The 17,486-nt window shown below is 44.4% G+C and overlaps 1 protein-coding gene across 1 annotated transcript in view; it reads right to left on the bottom strand.

Annotated features, from left to right (window-relative positions):
* The window catches only part of sema3b (sema domain, immunoglobulin domain (Ig), short basic domain, secreted, (semaphorin) 3B), a 298,402-nt gene extending 283,680 nt beyond the window's left edge, over nucleotides 1-14,722 (bottom strand). Inside the window, exon 1 of the mRNA XM_068052095.1 lies at nucleotides 14,478-14,722. The gene's annotated coding sequence lies outside the window, so the exon portion shown is untranslated. The remainder of the gene's footprint in view (nucleotides 1-14,477) is intronic.
* Nucleotides 14,723-17,486: the final 2,764 nt, after the last annotated feature.

Genomic DNA, 17,486 nt, shown 5'->3' with positions numbered 1-17,486 from the left:
ACGATTATGCATAAATTATTGCTAATGGATCGTTTCTTTAATAAAAATGTAAACTTTGAAGTTGTTCCTAACCATTAGCATTTAAAAGCATCACCTGGTACTATAGTTAGCTGTTCAAACCAGCAGGATAGATTCCCCCATCTGTATTGTGTTAACTGATCTCAGCTAGAGCAGCACGTTGGATGCTAGGGAGTGAAAAAAAATCAGCTTTAGTTCCCACTTCCGAATTCCAATCAGTGCCGCCCTATGTAAAATGTGGTCAAATATCAAGCTGGATACAGCACAAACAGTTCCAAAATTGAGTCTTTGAAGGAGGCACCAATTTGGTCATTCCAGCATTCAGACAATTTGCTATCCACCACAGCTGATTACCATTAATTCCATCAATTATCTCCTGGAAAAACCCTCTAGTGGAGGTATCTTATCTTTCTGAAAGTCCAGGTAGACCTGATGACCTCTTCAATCAAATTGGTCGGACCCAGTCTTTTTTCCGGAAACACTGTTATGTGTACCTGATACGGTCTTGTCTCCCTTTGTGGTCACATAGGACCTCCCTAATGATTCCCTCCAGCAACGTACCTATTACTGACGTCAAGCTAATGGGCCTATAGTTCTGCCTTACCCTCCTGTTTACAAATTGGAACAATGTTAACTTTCTTCCAGTCTCAGGGAACAGTCCCAGACTCCAGGGAGCCATTACAAATATGGGCATGGGGTTCAGACAGCACCAGTCTCATCTACTTAAGGGCCCTCGGTAGATATAAGAACATAAGAAATAGGAGCAGGAGTAGCCCTTACAGCTTTTTGAGCCTGCTGCACCATTCTATAATATCATGGCTGATTTTGTACCTCAGTGTAAGGTACACAAATTAAGAGGTGATGCCCTCCTTCTGTCTCAGTTCTGCAAACTATGCTGAGCTGAAAGGTAATTAAGTAGCCCACCTGACTACCCAATATGAATTTCTATCCCTGGCCTCTGAATGCACTCATGTTCTGGAGTTGAAGTGAGACTGTTTAGATGCATAACAGTTTTAACAGAAAAACTGCAAGTCCCAGCACTCTGAAATAAAAACAGTAAATGTCGGATATAGTGAGAGAGTGGTGGCAGGTTGAAGTTCTGGGTGCAGCTTCTTTTTCAGCACTGTTGTGTTCTGATAGAGTCCTGCGATTTTTCTGATGCTGAGCAACCTGCCGCATAATTCCAGAACTTTCTGTTCATGTTAACAGCCCAAATTGTCTTGCCAACAAGCAAACCCATACTGCACCTCACGTTATTAACTGAATCCAGTTTTGGGTCAATGCAAGGACATGCTGAAGACACATTAGCTGTGAGTAAATGCTACCAGGAATTAGTTAATAGGAATGTTATCACTGTAATAATAAAGTACCAGATTAAAGTGACTTGGCACCATATAACACATTGTCAACAGAGACCAACGACAGCAAAGCCAAGTGGGGTAAAGTAATTGAGTTACCTCCTAATAAAGCAATCAGCAATACTTAATGCTTCAGATAGGAGCTACGGACCCCTCTGCCTTATCTACTCTTATCAAAACACTTCATGATTTTAAACACCTTTATTAAATCTTCTCTTACTCTCCTAAAGCAGGGGCTGCAGTGTAAAATTTCTATTATTCCCATATTTAAAAGGAACAGTATAGCACAGACATTCTCTTGTTTTTGAACACAAGAGGAGGAAGCAATGCCGTAACTTATGACACCTTCATATGGATGCTCATGTCCACTGATACAGCTCAAATCTTAATACTTCTAATAACATCCAACCACCTCTGTTAGTACTCAGCATTCTCCCCATCCCTGCCTCCCAATCCAGGAAACATACAGTGAACTTTTGCAAGCACTGTTATTGATTATTTTAGATTCTGTTAAAACTACTTTCAAAAGGAATTTGTAACTCATGCATCACATCTCCAACCACAGCACTGTGGCCCCCACCAATGGTAAACGCGCTTCTCCCAAGACGTTAGCAAAGGGTCAATGCACCTTTAAATAGTGTCAAGCAGGATAATGGCGTGACGTTTATGTTAACTGAATGGGCTGGTTGAAGGTCATCGCACAATAGAATTTAGCAACACATGCTGATTTCCATACACTGTTACCTGTTTTGACTGAGAACATTTGTAACTTCTGAAAAAAGAATATCCTTTGGGCTGTTCACAAGCGAAGAATAATGATACAGGACAAGCCCTGGAAAAGCACGGAGCAGAAGCACTCAGTACTGAAAATTAAATCATCACTCTCTCCAAATTTGGAAAGGAGACAATTAAAAAATCTTTGCCAGTCCCGTTTATAGTAAACCTCTTTAGGGGTAAAAATACAACAGGCTAAAAACTTATTTAAGACAGACGCATTTCAAGCATCATGCTTTCAACAATTGTGCATGGTAAGTTTTACAAATGAGGTGATATTTATTCAGGATCTTGACGGCAGCCTACTTGTTTGCTGAGAATCCAAACTCTGTGTGTTCGAATCAAAACAAGTTTGACTCAAATCCAGTCAGTTTATTCTTGCATAAGTGACCTAGTTCAAAAGTAACTCCTTTCCAAAAGTTCATTGGTTTGTTTTCCCATTCTTTTTTCCACACCAATGCCAACAGGAGAAAACAGATCAACTATTTCCTCAACTTGTTGTCTGTTGGGTGAGACGTTAAACCTTCTCAGGTGGATATAAAAGGCTCTTTTGGAAGTGCACAGCAGTTCTGTCCAATGTCCTGGTCAATATTTATCCTTCAACCAACATCATTAAAACAGATTATCTGGTCATTATCACATTGCTGTTGTGGGAGCTTGCTGTGAACAAATTGACTGCCCCGTTTCCTACATTACGACAGTGACTGCACTTCCAACGTACTTCATTGGCTGTAAAGCACTTTGGGACGTGCCACAATTGTGAAAGGAGCTATAGAAATGCAAGATCTTTCTTTTTCTATAAGCAAAATCACTGCTATGTCTGACTGCAGAGCAACAGCTATTGCAATTCAAGTATTGCACTGTGTGTACAGCGATCAGATATGTTTGAGACATGATAAAATGTTAAATAAATGTATGTTATTGCTTTTATCGCACAAGAAGTACTTGCTAATTTTAGCACACTCCTTCAGAAAGGAGAGAGTGGCACAAACTCTGATTGGCTTGAATGACCAATAAAAAGGGATTCTTTTGTAAAGTAAATTAATCACGGAATCTTACAGTATAGAAGGAGGCCATTCGGCCCATCTTGCATGTGCTGGCTCTTTGAAAGAGCCAAACAGTTAGTCCCACTCCCCTGCCCTTTCCCCATAGCCCTGAAATTTTTTCCCTTTCAAGTACTTATTCTATTCCATTTTGAAAGTTATTATTGAAACTGCTTCCGCCAGCCTTTAAGGCAGCAAATTCCAGATTCTAACAATTTGCTGCATAAAAAAAATTATCCTCTTATCACCTCCAGTTCTTTTGCCAATTACCTTAAATCTGTCAGTTGCCCTCAGCAGATACATAATCCCAATAACCAACATCACATCAGAAGCCCTGCAGGCTGGTAATAGCTTAGGCTTTAAAATGGAGTATAATTCAACAGTCATCTCAGTTTAATTACTCCCATGTCAGCCAGGAGAGTCATTCTATGCTGCAGCAGGCATTGTATAATTCTGCATTATCTTTTGGAAGTGGGGCAAATAGTTATGTCCACACGGCAATGCTCCTTCAACTGGCTCTGGGCAGCCACGTTATGTAACTATTTCCCGTTGGCCATGCTTGCTGCATACTCTACAGTTGTCAGTTCAGGAGAATGTTCCCAGAGGTTCCAAGAATGTATTAAAGGCATATTCCTCCAATTCGGTAGCACAAGTGAGAACAAAATATGCTCTCATATTTTACTTTAGACTGTACCAAAATACCTTTAATGTCTGGTCGATGGAGTTAAAATGCAGATCAGCCATGAGCTAATGGAATGGTGTGTCAAGCTTGAGGAGTTGAACCTCCTGTTCTCATATTGCTATGTCTGTGCTTCCCCCACCCCCAAACCCACCCCCTGCAAATGGAGGGGCAGCTTTCACTGCCACAGTCGTGCTTCGGTGGTGAGTCCTACTTGCCAGTACTTTATCTCTCACGTAAGTAGCGGTCTCAGGTTGATTAAGATTATGATGAAGCAGATTCTGTAGCAGTCAACTTAAAATCTGCTGCAATTTTAATAACATTTTTGAATTTCTTTTCAAAAGTTGCCTCCCAAGTATCACACAATCAAATGTCCACAACTCTAAACTTCTTCCTCTCTGCTTTTTTGGGTTCCTCACATTCCATTTATCTCCTGCTTAATAATTTTTGATATCATAGCAACATAGGAGCAGGAATAGGCCATTCAGCCCCTCGAGCCTGTTCTGCCATTCAATTCGTTTATGACTAATCTGTACCTTAGCTCCATTCACCTGCCTTGGTTCCATAACCCTTAGTACCCCTGCCTAACAAAAATCTATTAATCTCAGTTTTGAAATTTTCAATTGACTCCCAGCTTTTTGGAAGATTTCCACAACATCTCTTGTGAAGAAGTGCTTCCTGACATCACCCCGAATGGCTGAGCTCTAATATTAAGGTTATGCCCCCTAGTTCTGAACTCCCTACCAGAGAAAATAGTGTCTCACTATCTACCCTATCAAATCCTTTAATCAGCTTAAACACCACATTGGAGACAGAGCTCACCCAGTGGTCAATATTAAATGGAGGCGACAGGGGTCTCACCTGCCACCTGCTGAGCTGTGGCTCAGTGGGTAGCATGCCCAAAAACGTTAGCCTCTTTTTGGTGAGGCCCACAGGATTCTGTGCCAATCAGGCACTTAACTAGGCAGCAGCGGGCCTTCTCCGGGATTAAGGACCCTGGGGACGGAAGTCCACCCAGCCAATCAGAGGCCAGCAGCTCTTTTACCCAGCAGCGCCGCTAGGGAGGCAGTGGCTGCTATTAGTAATGCACCCATGAGGCCCAGGATCATTGATGGACCCAGGCCACAGGCGAGCGATGGCAAGAGGGGTTTTGCAGGGTGGGTGCCGTGAAGGAGGGGGTTTGGAGGGGTCAACAGCATGGACAGGGGGTGATACTGTGCCTTTGAACAAGGGACCGCCACCGGCCCCCCCCCCCACTTCCCGGGAGCCAGTGCTCCCTGCATAGCGACAGGCCCACACGCCGCTGGGCTAATACTAGTGGTGGTGGGAAGAGGCCCTTAATTGGGCTTTAATTGCCCACTTAAGGGTCTCAATTCATGGATGGGCAGGAAGGCCATCTACCGGCCGAGCCACCACGGACTTAATCGGGGTGGAGGTGGAAAGGTGGCAGGGTCCCCACCATCCTGCCGATTAAATGCTCTGCCTGCCTCCCTACTTGCCATGGCAGACAGCGTAAAATCCAACCCAGTCTCTCTCATGTTACAGAACACCTTCCATATCGAATCTCTGTCTAACCTGTAGCTTTAAACTCTCCTCTAATACAGTAGGTTAATGAAGATATTGGAAGTACTTGCTAGCAGTGAGAATTGCCACATTTCAGAAAAGGCCATCAGTAGCTCCCAGGGTAAGATTGCTTCTTTGCTTTTAAAGCAGGCCTTACTAGATAATAAAACACCTGGCTCACACACACAGTTCATTCATACTCATTACTTCATGACTCAGTTATGATCCAAACTGGCTTTCAGTCAAGTTCAGCACACTTGTTCCATCAGTTTAACCAGATGGGATCAACACCACATGGCACTGACATTAACACTGCATCCTCTTAACTGGTAACCCTGTAAAGACAGAGGCAATGCATTTCACTGTTTCAAACCAACAGGAAAACTGCTTCCTCTCAGCTTCCTTTCATTGAACATCTGTCATTCCCCTTCCCACGCTAAGTGGGCTGCTTCCCACATAGGCCCTTCGCTTGGCCCTCCATGAAAACTGGTTGGTCAGGAAGCAGGAGAATGGTCTGCTTTGAATAGTGCCATTGGGTCTTTAACATTGGAGCAGCCAGTGTGTGAATATCTCATTCAATGAATGGCACCACCAACCAAGGCAAAGGTCCTCTGTACTTCACTGGTGTGCCAGCTAGATTAAACGCTCAAATCCTGGTGTGGGGCTTAGTCGTGGTTCAGGACTCTTTGGATGCTTTTCTTGAAAAGTACAGGAGCTCCCTTAACATGAGTTTTAAGCAAAGGTTTGACTAAAATGGGTTAGCTGAGCTTCCGATCCCATATCCTCTCCATCACAAAGACTGCCTACTTCCACTTCCTTAACATTGCCCACTGTGTGGGCTTGTACATACAGAATGGCCAATTTGGTGAGTTTTCACAAAGGGGCTGTGCCAATGGGAAAGCAAGAGATGGCGGCTTCAGCTGCCAGCTGTGGCTCAGTGGGTAGCATGCTCAGCTCTGAGTTAGAATGTGTGGGTTTAAGTCCCATTTCAGAGACTTCAGCATGTAATCTACGTTGTCACTCTCAATGCAATACTGAGGCAATGCTGCACTGTCAGAGGTTCTGTCTTTGAACAAGATGTTAAACTGAGGCTCCGGTCTGCCTTCTCAATTTTTTTTATTCTTTCATAGAATGTGAGCATCGCTGGTAAGGCCAGCACTAGTTGCCCATTCCTAATTGCCCTTGAGAAGGTGGTGGTGAGCTGTCTTCTTGAATCACTGCAGTCCATATGGTGTAGATGCACCCACTGTGCTGTTAGGAAGGGAGTTTCACATTTTTGAACCAGCAATAGTGAAGGGACGGTGATGTAGTTCCAAGTCAGGATGGTGTGTGGCTTGAAGGGGAACTTGCAGGTGGTGGTGTTCCCATGTGTCTGCTGCCCTTGTCCTTCCAGGTGGTGGAGATCACAAATTTGGAAGGTGCTGTTGAAGGAGGCTTGGCAAATTGCTACAGTGCATCTTGTAGATGGTGCACACTGCTGCCATTGCGCACCGATAGTGAAGGCGGTGAATGTTTAAGATGGGATGCTGATCAAGTGGTCTGCTTTGACCGGGATGATGTTGAGTGTCTTGAGTGTTGAACTGCACTCATCCAGGCAAGTGGAAAATATTCCATCACTGACTTGTGCCTTGTAGATGGTGGGCAGGCTTTGGAGTCAGGAGGTGAATTACTTGCTGCAGAATTCCAAGCCTGTGACCTGTTCTTGTAGACACAGTATTTATATGGCTGCTTCAGTTCAGTTTCTAGTCAATGGTAACCCCTAGAATGCTGATGATGGGGCATTCAGCAATAGTAATGCCATTGAAAGTCATGGAGAGATGGTTGGATTCTCTCTTGTTGGAGATGGTCCTTCCCTGGCACTTGTGTGGCACGAATGTTACTTGCCACTTATCAGCCCAAGCCTGAATGTGGTCCAGGGCTTTCTGCATGCTGGCACAGACTGCTTCAGTATTTGAGGAGTGGTATCGAACATTATGCAATCAGCAAATATCCCCACTTCTGACCTTATGACGGAGAGAAGGTTAGTGATGAAGCAACTAAGGATGGTTGGGCCGAGGACACGACCCTGAGGAACTCCTGCAGCGATGAGATGGTTGGCCTCCAACAACCACAACCATCTTCCTTTGTGCTAGGTATGACTTCAACCAGTGGTGAGCTTTCCCCTTTATTCTCATTGACTCCAGTTTTGCTAGGGCTCCTTGATGACATACTCAGTCAAATGCTGCCTTGATGTCAAGCACAGTCACTCTCACCTCACCTCTGGAATTCAGCTGTTTTGTCCATGTTTGTACATGACTGAAATGAGGTCTGGAACCAAGTGCCCCTGGCAGAACACAAACTGAGCATTGATGAGCAGGTTATTGTTGATTAAGTGCTGCTTGATAACACTGTCAATGACACCTTCCATCACTTTGCTGATGACCGAGAGTAAACTGTTCCAATTAGCATGGTGGTAGTGCCACACAACATGATGGAGTGTATCTTCAGTGTGAAAAGACCTGGCCAATGGAGTATAATGTGGGAAAGTGTGAAATTGTCCACTAGGGAAGAATAAAAAATAAGCATAATATCTAAATGGTGAGAGACTGCAGAGCTCTGAGATGCAGAGGGATCTGGGTGTCCTAGTGCATGAATCGCAAAAGGTCAGTATGCAGGTACAGCACGTAATTAGGAAAGCTAATAGAATGTTATCGTTTATCGTGAGGGGAATTGAATACAAAAGTAGGGAGGTTATGCTTCAGCTATACAGGGCATTGGTGAGACCGCATCTAGAGTACTGTGTACAGTACTGGTCTCCTTATTTAAGGAAGGATGTAAATGCGTTGGAGGCAGTACAGAGAAGGTTTACTAGACTAATACCTGGAATGGGCGGCTGTCTTACGAGGAAAGATTGGATAGGCTAGGCTTGTATCCACTGGAGTTTAGAAGAGCAAGAGGCGACTTGATTTAAATGTGTAAGATCCTGAGTGGTCTTTACAGGGTTGATGTAGAAAAAATGTTTCCCCTTGTAGGAAAAATAAGGGGTCGCCCATTTAAGACAGAGATGAGGAGAAATATTTTCTCTGAGGGTCTTGAGTCTTTGGAATTCTCTGCCTCAAAAGGCAGTGGAAACAGAGTCTTTGAATATTTTTAAGGCAGAGGTAGATAGATTTTTTGATAAGCAAGGGGGTGAAAGATTATCAGGGTAGGTGGAAATGTGGAGTAATCAGTTCAGCCATGAACTTATTGAATGACGGAGCAGGCTCGAGGGGTCAAGTGGCCTACTCCTGCTCCTGATTCATATTTTCATTGTTGACCATCCCTAATTGCTCTCGAGAAGGTGGCTGCCTTCTTGAACCGCTGCAGTCCTTGTGGCGTAGTATACCCACAGTGCTGTTAGGAAGGGAGTTCCAGGATTTTGACCTGGCGACACTGAATGAACGGCGATATAGTTCCAAGTCAGGATGGTGTGTGGCTTGGAGAGGAACTTCCAGGTGCTGGTGTACCCATACCTCTGCTGCTCTTGTCGTTCCAAGTGGTAGAGGTCATGGGTTCGGAAGGTGCTGTCAAAGGAGGCTTGGTGAGTTGCTGCAGTGCATCTTGTAGATGGTACACACTGCTGCCTCTACATGCTGGTGGTGAAGGGAGTGAATGTTGAAGGTGGTGGATGGGGTTGTGATCAAGCAGGCTACTTTGACCTGGATGATGTCAAGCATCTTGAGTATTGTTGGAGCTGCACCCATCCAGGCAAGTGGAGAGTATTTCATCACACTCCTGACTTGTGCCTTGTAGATGGTGGACAAGCTTTGGGGAGTCAGGAGGTGAGTTACTCTGTGACAGGTAGATTGGTGAGGTCAAGTAGGTTTTTCCTTCTTGTTAGTTTTCTCACCAACTGCCACAGGCCCAGTTTGACAGATAGGTCCTTCATGACTTGGTCTACGATGTGCTACGGAGTCAGTCTTGGTGATGGACATTGAAGTCCCCCATTCAGAGTACATTCTAGCTACCCTCAGTGCTTCTTCCAAATGGTGTTAAACATGGAGGAGTACTGATTCATCAGCTGAGGGAGGCTGGTAGGCAGTAATCAGTAGGAGGTTTCCTTCCCCATGTTTGACCTGATGCCATGAGACTTCATGGTGTCTGGAGTCAATGTTGCAGACTCCCAGGGCCACTCCCTCCCGACTGTATACCACTATGCCACCAACTCTGGTGGGTCTGTCTGGGGATGGTGATGGAGGAATCTGGGACATTATCTGTAAGGTATGATTCAGTGAGAATGACAATGTCCGGCACTTGTTTGACTAGTCTGTGGGACAGCTCTCCCAATTTTGGCCTAAGCACCCGAGCCTGTGAAAGGTGTTATAAAAATTCAAGTTGTTTCTTAAATGAGTCCAGCATTATTCCGTTAAGGTTTCTCCAGCAATACTCGACAAGTTTGAAAACAGTCTGGCTTTCTACCGCTTGGTAAATGTGACATGTCTCACCGATATTATCCCACAGACCAGTACAGTTACAGTATCTAACTGTTAGAGATTTCCTGTCAGTGAAGCCTAAAGGATTTCAATTATAAAAACTCATTATCACAAACTATATTTTCAGTTTGATGCTTAGTAAAGCTGAAAAATAGGCAAAATTTGCAGCTTCTCTATAACCCCTAGCGCTGGCACAGAATTGCACAATGCAGCATTAAATGGAATTGACTGTTTTGTTTTGAATTATTTTCTTTAAAAGATCTCTTCTTTCAATGGAGAACCATTTCATTTTACAAATAGACATGCTTCAGTCAGCATTTCAAAGTCCTGCAAAAAGCATATAGAGTCAAGAAGTGCAGCAGCAGCTGTTTTTCAAGAATTTATTTTTAGTGAGGAACTAAAACAAAATGAAGCTGGAATCACACTGGGATATTTGTACTGAGTGTGTTGGCATGTTCATGTGACATTCCTCATTTTTTATTGAACAAAGGTTTTAACCTATTAACAATAATTAAATTAAAACAAATCTGTTAATACGTACATTCTTAGTATCGCAATTTACATAGGTACAGAAGTAGGCCATTCAGCCCCTTGAGTTCAACTATATCAAGGTTGATCTGTACCTCAACTCCATATACATTCCATACACCATCCACCTCCCTTTATAGTGTGCATGCCCACTCTATACATCATTGTACATCATACAGCATATTGGGAAGACTGAAGCCATTGTCTCCAGTTCCTACTACAGACTCCATCCCCCTCCCAAGCAACGGTCCGAGGCTAAACCAGACTGTTCACAACCTTGGTGTTATATTTGACCCAGAGATGAACTCTGATCAAATATCTGCACCATCACTCTGACTCCCTATTTCCACCTCTGTAATATTGCCCGATTCTTCCCCTGCCTCTGCTCATCTGATGCTGCAACCCTCATCTGTGCTTTTGGTACCTCTAGACCTGACTATTCCAACACACTCCTGGCCAGCTGCCCACACTCTACCCTCCATAAACTTGAGGTCATCCAAAACTCATCAAGTCCCGTTCACACATTGCCCCCGTGCTCATTGACCTACATTGGCTCCCAGTTAAGCAATGCCTCAATTTTAAAATTCTCATCTTTGCCTCACCTCTCCCTATCTCTGTAATCCCCTCCAGCACTACAACCCCCCGAGATATTGACATTCCTCCAATTCAGTCCTCTTTAACATCCCTGATATTAATCGCTCCATCATTGGTGGCCGTGCCTTCGGCTGCCAGGACCATAAGCTCTGGAATTCCCTCCCTAAACCTCTCCACCTCTCTATTTCTCCTTTAAGACAGTCCTCAAAACCTACCTTCTTGACCAAGTTTTTGGTCATCGGCCCCAATATGGCTGAGTGTCAAATTTTGTTTTGCTTGTTAATACTCCTGTGAAGCGCCTTGGGACTGTGCTAAAGGTGCTATGTAAATACAAGTTGTTGTTGGAGAGTATTAGATTTCCTTTCTTCCTATGAATGAGGTGTTCTGACCATTTTAAATAGGTACGTAGGGACTGAACCCTCTGGAGATGAAATGTACTTTACAATTTAAAGACAAAGTCTACTTGTACTTGGCATGGCTTCATATGCATGTCACATTAAACCCTCTATTATAGTTTTCTCTTTTTACTGGTTAGTAATTTTCAACGTCTATACACTGGGTCTTGTATAGCCTTTGATCTTTGTACAAAGCTTGGAAAAATGTGTGCATTTTTAAATCGTTAGAGTTAAATCTGGCACAGTTGTTACAATAATGATCAGGTTGCTGTAATTCCTTTCCGCACAACATAAAATGCTTTGTTACATAGTTTGCACCCTAGGTCCTAGTCCCTTTGAAGAATTGCTCTTGCTGAATTTTCAGGACTTCCTATTAATCCAACAGAGAATTCAGGAGAAACCGCTGTACCCAGGGAGTGGTTAGAATGCGGAATTCACTACCACATGGCAGAGATGCAATTAAGGGGGAAGAAAGAAAGACTTGCAGTTATATAGTGCCTTCCATGACCACATGATGTCCCAAAGCGCTTTACAGCCAATGAAGTACTTTTGAAGTGTAGTCACTGTTGTAATGTAGGAAACACAGCAGCCAATTTGCACACAGCAAGCTCCTGCAAAAAGCAATGCAATAATGACCAGATAATCTGTTTTTATAATCTTGATTGAGGGATAAATATTGGCCAGGACACTGGGGGATAACTCCCGGGCTCTTCAAAATAGTGCCATCGGATCTTTTATAGTCACCTGAGAGGACAGACAGGGCCTTAGTTTGGCGTCCCATCCAAAAGACAGCATCTCCAACAGTGCAGCACTCCCTCAGTACTGTACTGGAGTGTCAGCCTTGCTCAAGTCACGGAAAGGGACTTGAACTCTGAACCTTCTAACAAGGGCAAGAGTGCTACCAACTGAGCTACTGAAATTTAAGCTAGATGAACACATGAGGGAGAAAGGAATAGAGGGATGTGGTAATAGGGTGAGATGAAGTAAGGTTGGGCGGAGGCTTGAGTGGGGCATAAACACTGGCAGAGACCTGGGTCCAATTGGTGATCTAAGATATGGCATCCTTGGAGCATAGACAGCTGTGCAGTGAAGGCCAGTCATACCTTCAATCCCAAGATGTGGGAGTGGGGGGAAAAGAGGTTAGAGAGGTGTAGGATTATGCATCAATTAATGCAATATTTCTCATTGGTCAGGTTAAAAGTCAGGGTTTAACTATGACACTAATGTGATACATCCACCAATTCTCAAAGCAATTCACCAACATTTGGCATTTTACCTTTTCCAGTAACAACTATGGCTCGAATTTTCCCCCGTTTTCTGACATTCAAGCCCTCTAATCTGGCCAGGCAGGGGCAGAAATTGTATTGGGATTCAGGGAGTCCTAACCCTTGCCCCTTTTCCACCTGTCAGAAATTCCAACCAAACGGTGGGGACACCATATAATTCAAATAAATAGGGGTCCTGTGATGCCTTACAAACGAGGAAGTGATGTCTCACAATGTTATTTTAGCCATTAGCGCCTTTGTGCCCAAGAGATTTTCCAATTTAAAAGTCTAGTCTGTTCCTTCGGCGTTCAATTTGAGAGGTTATAAGTATCAGGCAAGATTGAACTGGCTAGGCTCTTTTCAGTGGAAGAGAAAAGGCTGAAGAAGGCTTGAGAGAGGACTTCAAGATTAGAAAAGGCTTTGAAAAGTTAAACATGGAGAAAATGTTTCCACTTGTGGAGAAACCAAAACAAGAGCCATATATACAAGATAGTCACTAATAAATCCATTAGGGAATTCAGGAGAAACATCTTTACCCAAACAGTGGTTAGAATGTGCACACACATGGAGTAGTTGAGACAAGTAGCATAAATGCATTTCAGAGGAAGCTAGATAAGCACATGAGGGAGAAAAGAACAGAATCTAAGCTGATAGGGTGAGAGCAGGGGCTGAAAGAGGCTCATGTGGAGCATAAATGCCAGCACAGACTAGTTGGGTTGAATGGCTTTTTTTTGTGCTGTAGACTCAATCACAGAGCGATTGACTAGTATGGAAACCAGCCATAAATGAGGCACTAGCACTTTTTTAAGTTGCTGAGAAGAATTATAGAGCTCATTTGCACTGTGCCAAGGAATCGCATCAATTTTCCAGCAATCTACCTGAGGCCAGTGTTTTAGTTACAGGGAACTGGGATGGGTTAAGGGCACAGATGGTGGGTGGATAGACGTTCCGTTCTGCCCTATCTATTTTAGCAGAGCTGGTGGGACAGGGCTTGCGGGGGCCGAAGATACTCAGGTCCTACTTGCTTAGAGGTTTCTGTTCCATTCCCTCCCTCTTGCCATTTGAGGTTTCATTTCTCCTATTGCTTTCCCTACAGTCCTTAAAATATCACCGGTGGATACTTCTGAGACCAGCTGTTTTTCTCCCCTCCTGTCCCTTCTGACTACTGGCCGCATGTGTTAGGTGCATAGAAACAGTTTCTTAGTGACCGGTAGAAAGCCTTAAACCTCACAGAGATGCATCCATCATTCTGAAGGGTAATTACCTGTTTCTTTAAACTCTGGCAGGGAAATGAGCTGTAGCCAGCGACAATTCAGCAATCACAGGGGAACATGTTTGCCAGTTTACAATGTAAAGGTCGAGGCCCCCCCCACCCCCCACAAACTTCCCCAAACTAACATATACACAAACAAAACAAAGCCCATTAAATAGAAGATTCCTTCTTCCCACCTATCTCAATAGATCAACATCTTAAACCTGCCTGCGGCTGCCTCTCTTACACACTGTTTTGGACACATCTATTAAATGTGCGACACTCCTCCCGGGGGCAAGGTCCCTTTTCAAGTTAGGTAGAATTTGCAAATAAGCCCAATAGTAGCCCCTTGCTATTTAGCAAACCTCTGACAGTAGTTATTGCTGTCACTGGCAACAATCTAACAGTGCGGTTTAAAGCACATTTAGCCACAGGGCAGAGGACACACATCGCTAGTGCCTTCCCACACAGTTGCCTTCAAGCCATTTGGAAATAAAGATATGGTCTTGGCATTTAATGTAGAGAAAAAGCATAAGACCTGATGTTTAAATACCTACCTATTTGTAAGTTGGGTGATGCAGCCTTTGGCGTGCCCATTGCTCTTCGATGAATGCAGTTACTTCTTGGAAAGGAGAACGAGATGGGGCTTGGGGGGTTGCAGGGGAGGTGGTTGATGGTGGCTCCAAAATGAAGCTGTCAATTGTCTGCAGTCTTTGTATGTCATCAAGGGCGTGCTGCCAAATTGGTTCGGCCGAACAGAAACATGTCTCCTTTGCTCTCCCAGCTGTAACGCAAACTCTGCTTTCTCTATCGGCAAAGCAAATGTTTCCACCCAGCAAGCAGAATCCTAGTCGCAAGTCTCCTACTTAACTCTTTGCTCTCCAAAATAGCTTCTATTTTCTCCATAGTCAGGTACTTGTTATGGTGATATGGCACATTTTCACATTCACCAAGTGGGAATAGTTGACTGTTTGTCTAATCTAAGAGCAAAGAAAACAAAAAATAAACTTAACTGAGTGGCACAATCTGAAAGAAAACCCATCTTTCACCTTTAGCACCTGAGTCCTAACTGAACCCAGATTAGTGGGGATAGACCCAGGCTCCACTCTGTCACACTGACAATCACATGCACAGTGTGAGTTTTTCTCTTTCTCTCTCGAAACCAAGTATCAACTCAATTCCTTTCAGCCACTAGATACAGGCACAAAACAACCCCTGACTCCGCCATCAGTTGGCACTCCAATTCAGATCCCATGAGGACAGAGGGGAGGAGGAGAATTTCATCATTTTCACAAAGGGAAATGGATAAGTACTTGAAAAGGAAAAATTTGCAGGGCTATGGGAAAAGAAGGGAAGTGGGACTAAATTGGTTAGCGAAAGAGCCAGCACAGCATAATAAAAGCAAAATACTGCAGATGCTGGAAATGTGAAATAAAAACAAGAAATGCTGGAAATACTCAGCAGGTCTGGCAGCGTCTGTGGAGAGAGAAGCAGTTAACATTTCAGGTCAGTGACCCTTCTTCAGAACAGGCAAATATTAGAAATGTAAAAAGTTATAAGCAAGTAAAGCGGGGGTGGGGCAAGAGATAACAAAGGAGAAGGTGTAAATAGGACAAGGTCACAGAATAGCTGACCAGAAGGTTGTAGAGCAAAGGCAAACAATATGTTAATGGTGTGTTGAAAGACAAAGCATCAGTACAGATAGGGTGTTAACGGACTGAAAATTGAACAGCCACAAGTACAAACATGAAAAAAAAGTGGGTAAGCAAACTGAACAAACTAAGATGAAATAAAATAAAAACAAAAAAAAATTTAAAAAGGAAAAAGAAAAAAAATAACTAAAAATAAAAGTAAAATTGGGGGCCCGTCATGCTCTGAAATTATTGAACTCAATGTTCAGTCCGGCAGGCTGTAGTGTGCCTAATCGGTAAATGAGATGCTGTTCCTCGAGCTTGCATTGATGTTCACTGGAACACTGCAGCAATCCTAGGACAGAGATGTGAGCAGGGGGAAATGGCAAGCAACCAGAAACTCGGGGTCCTGCTTGCGGACTGAGCGGAGGTGTTCCACAAAGCGTCACCCAGTCTGCATTTGGTCTCCCCAATGTAGAGACGACCACATTGCGAGCAGCGAATACAGTATACTACATTGAAAGAAGTACAAGTAAATCGCTGCTTCACCTGAAAGGAATGTTTGGGGCCTGGGATAGTGAGGCGAGAGGAGGTAAATGGGCAGGTATTACACCTCCTGCGATTGCAGGGGAAGGTGCCATGGGAAGGGGACGAGGTGGTGGGGATAATGGAGGAGTGGACCAGGGTGTTACGGAGGGAACGATCCCTTCGAAATGCTGACAGGGGAAGGGAGGGGAAGATGCGTTTCGTAGTGGCATCACGCTGGAAGTGGCGGAAATGGCGGAGGATGATCCTTTGGATATGGAGGCTGATGGGGTGGTAAGTGAGGACAAGGGGAACCCTGTCGTGGTTCTGGGAGGGAGGGGACGGGGTGAGGGCCCTGTCAAGCACAGTGGGGAGAAATCCTTGGTTGACGAAAAAGGGAGACATATCAGAAGCACCGTCATGGAAGGTAGCATCATCAGAGCAGATGCGTCGGAGACGGAGAAACTGGGAGAATGGAATGGAGTCCTTATAGGAAGCAGGGTGTAAAGAAGTGTAGTTGAGGTAGCTGTGGGAGTCGGTGGGCTTATAATGGATATTAGTAGACAGCCTATCCCCAGAGATGGAGATAGAGAAGTCGAGGAAGGGAAAGGAAGTGTCAGAGATGGACCATGTAAAGGTGAGAGAAGGGTGGAAATTAGAAGCAAAGTTGATAAAGTTTTCCAGTTCGGGGCGGGAGCAGGAAACTGCACCAATACAGTCATCAATGTACCAGAAAAAGAGTTGGGGGAGGGGGCCTGAGTAGGACTGGAACAAGAAATGTTCGACATATCCCACAAAAAGACAGGCATAACTAGGACCCATGCAGGTACCCATAGCAACACCTTTTACTTGAAGGAAGTGAGTGGAGTTGAAGGAGAAGTTATTCAATGTGAGAACAAGTTCAGCCAGGTGGAGGAGGGTGGCGGTGGATGGGGACTGGTTGGACCTCTGTTCAAGGAAGAAGCGGAGAGCCCTTAAACCATCCTGGTGGGGGATGGAGGTGTGGAGCGATTGGCCATCCATAGTGAAGAGGCGGCGGTTGGGGCCAGGAAACTGGAAATTGTCAAAATGACGTAGGGCGTCAGAAGAGGCACAGATGTAGGTGGGAAGAGACTGGACCAGCGGAGAAAAGACAGAGTCAAGATAGGAAGAAATAAGTTCAGTGGGGCAGGAGCAGGCTGACACAATGGGTCTGCTGGGACAGTCCTGTTTGTGGATTTTGGGAAGGAGGTAGAAGCGGGCTGTCCGGGGTTGTGGAACTATGAGGTTGGAAGTTGTAGAGGGAAGATCTCCAGACAAGAGCCAGCACAGCATGATGGGCCAAATGGCCTCCTTCTGTGCTGTTTGATTCTACAAAAGCTGCTGCAGGAAATTTAAGTGTCTTCAGAGATTAGAGCTATGCAACATTTA

Source organism: Heterodontus francisci, chromosome 19 (genome assembly GCF_036365525.1).
Source record: "Heterodontus francisci isolate sHetFra1 chromosome 19, sHetFra1.hap1, whole genome shotgun sequence".
NCBI lineage: Eukaryota > Metazoa > Chordata > Chondrichthyes > Heterodontiformes > Heterodontidae > Heterodontus > Heterodontus francisci.
Note: the sequence above shows the minus strand (reverse complement) of the source record. Positions and strands in the feature narration are given on the sequence as shown.